Source organism: Juglans regia, chromosome 13 (assembly GCF_001411555.2).
Source record: "Juglans regia cultivar Chandler chromosome 13, Walnut 2.0, whole genome shotgun sequence".
Lineage (NCBI taxonomy): Eukaryota > Viridiplantae > Streptophyta > Magnoliopsida > Fagales > Juglandaceae > Juglans > Juglans regia.
Window position 1 is genome coordinate 36994625 of NC_049913.1, and position 6884 is coordinate 37001508.

The window sequence follows — 6884 nt, forward strand, 5'->3', positions numbered from 1 at the left end:
AAATGGTTATGGTCGGCAATGGCTCTCATATTTCTATCTCCAGTGTTGAAAATTCCTGCGTACCTCATACAAATCTTGTCTTGAAAAATACACTGGCCTCGTTTGTTTTTACAACTCTTATTAACTTATCTCATTTAATCATTACAACTTTCCTAAATTTCCACACAAAATAAAATAAACTAATCAACTTTTTCAAATTTAAAAAATTAAAAAAATATATTATAATAATATTTTATTCAACTTTTAACTTTAATCCCAACTTATTTACAAAAACAAATGAGTTGTTCTTGATATCCAAAAGAAATTACTTTCGGTATCTCAGTTTATCACTGACAATAACTATTGTATTATGTTCCAATGGGGCTTTCTCATCAAGGATCTGAGGACAAACCAAGTACTGCTTAAAGGGCTTGTTGAGGATAGCTTATACCCCTTCCAAGTCCACCATTGCATCTCCTGTCAGTTTTATGGCTAGGACATTGATAGCATGCTTGACTCGAGCACCTAGATTTTCGGGTCCTCCAACCTTTGTTGCAATATCTTCCAATTTTTAATAAAAATTGTGTGTTTTGTGCATTTTAGGAAAATGAACTAAATTACCTTTCCATACTTGCAATGTCCATGCTTCCTCTTTTCTTCACACCATCCATACTGACGTGTGGGGCCTTGCGCCTATTAGGGGTGCTACCCGCCCCCTACGGTGCGGGGAAGCCCCCACCCCGCCCCGGAATGCGGGGGCGGGGGACCCCGTCTCGGATAACGGGGTGCAGGTGGAGGGGGTCATCTGTCCGCTCCTGCACCCTACTGGGCCAAAGGCACAGAAGCGGTTTCTGGGCCATTTTTGACCAAATGGCCTAGAAGTCGCTGAATTGGGCCTAGAATGGCCCAGAAACAACCATAAAAATAGAATTGTTTTTTTCAAAAAAAAAAAAAAAGAGTTTAAAAAAGAATAAAAGTTACATGAATAAAAATAACAGAAATGCTATATACAACCGCGCAGGGGAACCCCCGCGGCATCGTCTCCCACGTGGCAAATAAAAACGGCATCATTTTATTTTTACTTCATTTTAATTTCCTTTGTTCCCCCTTTCCCATTCAATGTGGCTTACGGGAGGAGCCAACGTGCGACTCGGGCCAAAACTCCACCACTCACCTAGAGCGAAGGAGCCACGATAGGGATGGGTGCGGTGGACGATGGTGCTTGCGACAACGGAGCACTAAGAGGGAGAGGGAGAGAGAGTGATTAGAGAGAGAGCACTGCATGAAGGAGAGACGAAGAGCGACAATGGGGGAGTTCGACGTGGGCTTACCGAGAGGTAAGGAGGCGTGCAGGGGGCACTCGGGTGGAGCTGGGCAGCTGAGGTGAATACGCCAGCGAGCTAGACTTCATCTTGCCGAGGCTGGTGGCACCTAACGGAATCAAGAGCTAGGAGAATGGGGTGCTCTGTTTCAGTATGGTGAAAACAGAGCCTTTGGCATGATGATCAACAGTGGCTCTACTTGTGGATTTACGGCTGGTTTACGATGGTGGCACCATGAGTGGTTGAGGGGCAGGGTGGGCAGTGAGGTTTGGTGGTTACGGCCAGGTGGCCAAGGGCTGGCGGTTGGACGCAAAGGAACTGACTTTCGACGTTGGTGTTTCAACAACAACCGCTTGACGTTGGGGTTCTGTGGGGGGAAAAAGGCAGCGGTTCTCTAGTGCTGTGGAGGCTTACCACATCATGGAGGAGCCGTGAAACATGGGTTGCTGTGGTGCCCTGTGGTTGTGTGGTTTCTCAAGTGCGGTGGTGGTGTGAGGTGCCATGAATGCTGCGCACATACGTGCATGGAGGGCTCTTGGTGCAGGATGGCAACGGTGTGGAGGAGCTAAGTAGCGACTTGGTTGCTGGAGCCCCTGAACATGGGTTGCTGGACTCCACATAGGGGCGGTGATGAGCTTGAAAAGGTACGGCAGCTCTAAGGTAGTTTTCACGTGGGTTGAGGAGGAGTGGTTTCTACGGTTTTTGGCTTCCAATGATGCAAAGTCGTGAGGCGTGGGTCTTCGTGGTGGGAGATGGCAAGGTGACTTATTATTTGAATCTGATCCACGAATTTTCGGAGGAGCACGAGGATGTAGAAGAGGAGTAAGAAAGAGAGAGTGAAGAAGAAGACAAAAAAAGACTGAAGAAAAAGAGTACGATCCCTTCTATCTTCAAGCTTGTGGCAAACGACGACGTTCCAATAATGCCACGTGGGAGACGATGCCGCGGAGGTTCCCTTGCACGGTTGTATATAGCATTTTTGTAAAAATAATATATACATATACAATTTTATATAATTAAGACTCTAATGAAGTACTACTATAGCCTACAAGTCTACTACCTAATAAACTAATAAATAATAATAATAACTAAGCTATTACAAAAATAAAATGGAAAGTCTAAACAATTACAAAATTACAAAGCAAATACATAATACATACATCTGATTCAAATTTCAATATTCTAAGAAATTAATAATTTAAAAAAAGAGGCGAGCTGTTTGGGTCTTTGACTGTGACATTTGGGGCAATCGGATGGGTAGTCTTTGACTCTTTTAAGGCGCAATGGAGGTAGACATTGTTTGAGTCGTCTCATGTGTTGTTACAACAATCAATACTAAAATTAATACTGATGAAATTGAAATGAATATAAATAAATCAAAATTATAAAATAAAAACAATAATTACCAAATGGTCCAGATCCAGATTGATCCCACCCTCTTTGTCGGTCTCTTTAAGATCTAAAATATCTGGAACATAAATATCATTTCACATCGTCTAACTCTATGTGCATATCAATGCCTCCACAGTTGTATGAGACAATGAATTATGGAAATGATCTAATATGTGCCCTCCAGTACTAAAGGCAAAGTCCGAGGCAACGATGCTAATAGGGATGACCAACATACAACGGGCAATCTAAAAAAGGATGAGATATTTCTTTGATGATGCCTTTCACAATCTTAATATGTCAAAATCATCATCATTTTGAATAAGATCCGTTGACAAATAATTGTTTAACTCTGAAACCACCTCCGTAGATTGATGGACTAGTGTGAGATTATGTGCGAGGGTCTTAGTCCATGCCAATCTACACTTCTTTGTTGCCCCGGTGTCTGGAGGAGGTGTTAGGGTAGGTGTAGGTGTAGGTGTAGTTGATGCAGTAACATCCTTAATTGTATTAAACTCATCATAAAATCTATAAAGGGTATCTCGGGCCATCTCACCAATAAGATCAGTCCATTCTTGATCATACGCAAGTCTCAAACCATATAACATGCCTGAAATTTTTAGACGGGGATCAAGAATAGTAGCCACATATAACAAAATATTTAGTCTAGTCAAATTTCCCCAATACTTATCATATTTGACACTCATGGTCAATGTCGTCCCCCTCATCCTTAGATTGGAACCTCTACACATGTCTAATTCTTCTTTCACCTTACATATTTGTTGACAAAATTCATGGGATGTAGGGTGCAAAGAAGCAGATAACTTCAATGTGACATCGTAAAAAAGCCCGAGAAAATCAACAAATGTAGCAACTACCTCCCAATCATCATCATTAGGCATTCCTAAACCCCCGTGCTCATCAAAGTATTTGACATATTGAATGTCTTCATCACCCAATAATTGAAAGGCTGCCTTATATTCTTGGGCTGCCTCCAACATCAAGAAGGTTGAGTTCCATCTCGTAGGAATATCAATACAAAGACCCTTCTTTGATGTTATGCGCACAGTCTTCGAAGCAATCTTGAATTTCTCCAATCTAGAAGAAGAAGATCTCACAAATTTCACAGCCAGTCTAACTTGTGCAACCGAGTTATTAACATCTTTTAATCCCTCTGTCACAATTAGATTCAAGATATGTGCATAACATCTAACATGTAAATATTCACCACCCAATAATGTCTTATTTGTCTCTCTAAAATAAGTCTTTAGATACCCCAAGCTGACATCATTAGACGAGGCATTGTCAATCGAAACTGTTAAAACCCGTGTCAACCCCACTCATTTATTGAGGCCTCTAAGGCCTTCCCAATCGTCTCACCCTTGTGATCAGTTATTTGACATAACTTAATACTCTTTTTATGAAGAATTCAATCAGAATCAATGAAATGGACAGTCAAAGACATATAATTAAAATTTTGGATAGAAGTCCAAGTATCGGTAGTGAGGCAAACTACCAAACTCGCCAATTGGACCCTCAAAACATCTTTATCTTTCCAGTACATCTTTTTAATATCCTTTGTCACAGTGTGGCGAGAAGGAAGCGTATGTTCCAATTCTTGGAACCCTCTCCCATCCACAAACTGAAAAGGTAGCTCGTCTATGATAACCATACGAGTTAACTTCCTTCTACACTCATCAGCATTATACTTTGTAAACCCCTTCAACGTTGGACCCCACTACTCCTATCCGCCATTTTGTTTAGTCCAATTTCTAGTCTAGATTGACTCTTCTCCAGTAAGGATCTTAATATTAGACTCTTCTTGCATTGTTTTTCTAAATGGACCTTTAACTAGGATGTACCATATTTCCTGTAGTGACATTCATATATTTTCCTTAATAATTATATTTAGCTTGTGGGTTATTGTGGTCACCACCCTCTAATTTGGTAAAATGAGACCAAACTACAGAAACAATTTTCTTGCTTTGTGTGGGCTTGGGGGCTGGGCAAGGTGTACTCCCACTCTTAGGGGTTGGAATAGGGTTAGGTTCTGGGGTAGGGGTACTGGTAGGGGCAGGGGTACTGGTAGGGGTAGAAGAGCTATCAGTGAAATCCATTTGAGAAGACATTCCTGATTCCATAGCACAATAAAAAAATTATAAGCACAATTTAGGGGTTTCAGATTGAACCCCTAAATCAATTTAGGGATTCAATCCGAAACCTCAAACCCCTAACTCAATTTAGGGGTTTCAATTACTCAACATTTATTAATATGACATTAAATGATTGGTTTATAAGTGAAACATTATAAATAGTTTCCAATAATTTAATACAACAAGATGGGATGATGAGAATATGATATTAAAATGGATGATGAGTAGTATTACTTTATTATTAAATAAATAATCCCACTTATCATCCATTCATCCTCACACACTACACCTATTTTATTTTTTTTTTATTTTTCTTATAACAAGTATGAGAACAACTCAATTAGTTTAAAAATAATAAAATTAAAAAAACACATGCACAAATATATATATATATATATATATATATATAAAGTGTATGGTATGGAATGATGAGTAGCATCATTTTTATTAAATACCGTGTGTCATAGGTTGGGAACCCAGGAACACGTGGTGTGCACTAATTAAATACCGTGTGTCATAGGTTGTGTTATGACTCTTAAAAAATGTTTCAATAACCTTAAAAAATTTTAATAGAACAAATGTAACATGTTTGAAAGTGTTTTAAACATATACTAAACAATTAATAATTTTTTAATAAGTTATAAGTCTCAAAGTTATAAGTTATATTTTCCACTGTAATTCCAAACATGCACTTAATCACATTATTATTTCCATTAACATTGGTTTCTAAATAAACTTAATAGACTTATCTTTCTTCACGTAAACAAGTCATATTCATATATAACTGTTTTATAATATGCATTTTTTGGGCCATTAAAGATAAACTTATAACTAGTTTACAACTATTTTGTAATTCTATTTAAAATAAAGAGTAATTATGTAAGATTGAAAATACTTTTTAATGAAGTGCTACAATCATATTAGTTTATGGATCTTTAAATAGTAAAATAATTATAAAAAAGTTGTGGGTGTATTATTATGTTTTTTCCGAATATTTCTAACTTGCTATTTAAAATGAAGAAACTCATGTTGGTAGAGCATGAAAAAACAGATCAAACGAATATCTTTTATTATATACGCATGTTGGATAACATGCAAATTATGCAATTGCAGTACGGTAATTCATTAAAAGAAAAAACTGCATCCTATTTGAAATGTTTGATAACATGCAAATCTCGTACATCCTATTTAAAAACGAGATTTATTATTAAAAAATATATATTTTTAATATGAATTTCAAATTTATCTATTTCTTTTTTTTTTAAAAAAAATAGGGGTTTCAATTGAAACCCCTAACTCAATTTAGGGTTTCGGATTGAACCCCTAAATCAATTTAGGGGTTCAATCCGAAACCCTAAAATTTAGGGGTTTCAATTGAAACCCCTAAATTTCAAGAATGGGTTTCGGAATTCGAATTATACAAAAAAAATAAAAACAAAAACAAACAAACAAATACACGAATGAAACGCATGCACAAATTTCTCCACAGCACACAAATTCACAATTATTCCCATCCTCCATCTCCGATTCAACCCAACCTTCCTCCAATCTCCAATCCAAAACTTAAAAAAAAAAAATCTACGGTTTCGAATTTCTTACATTTGAGTGGCGGCAAATTCGAAGTGAAAAATAACTTTAAGTTCGCACAAGTAAACGACGGACTGATGGTGGAGTGACTGGAAAGTGGAAATCTCGTACTTGTACTACTTGTGCAGTCTGCGAGATGAAGAGAGAGAATAGTTCGAATAAGAGAGACTGAGAGAGCGCGAGAGACTCAGAGAGATCGAGAGAGGAGAGTTCGAGAAGGGCTGAAGGAGAAAGACGCGGGGAGGGGGGGGAACCTTAACTAAAAGTGAAACGTCACCGTTTTGTCATGTTTTGTCCATGATAAAACGGCTTCATTTCACTTTATTTATAGGTTATATATATATATATAATTTTAATTATATATATATTTAGCGGGGCAGGGGAAAAGCGGAGTTGGGCTTTACCCCCTCCGTCCCCCACCTCTGCAACTGTCCTGGGGTGCGGACGGGGGCCC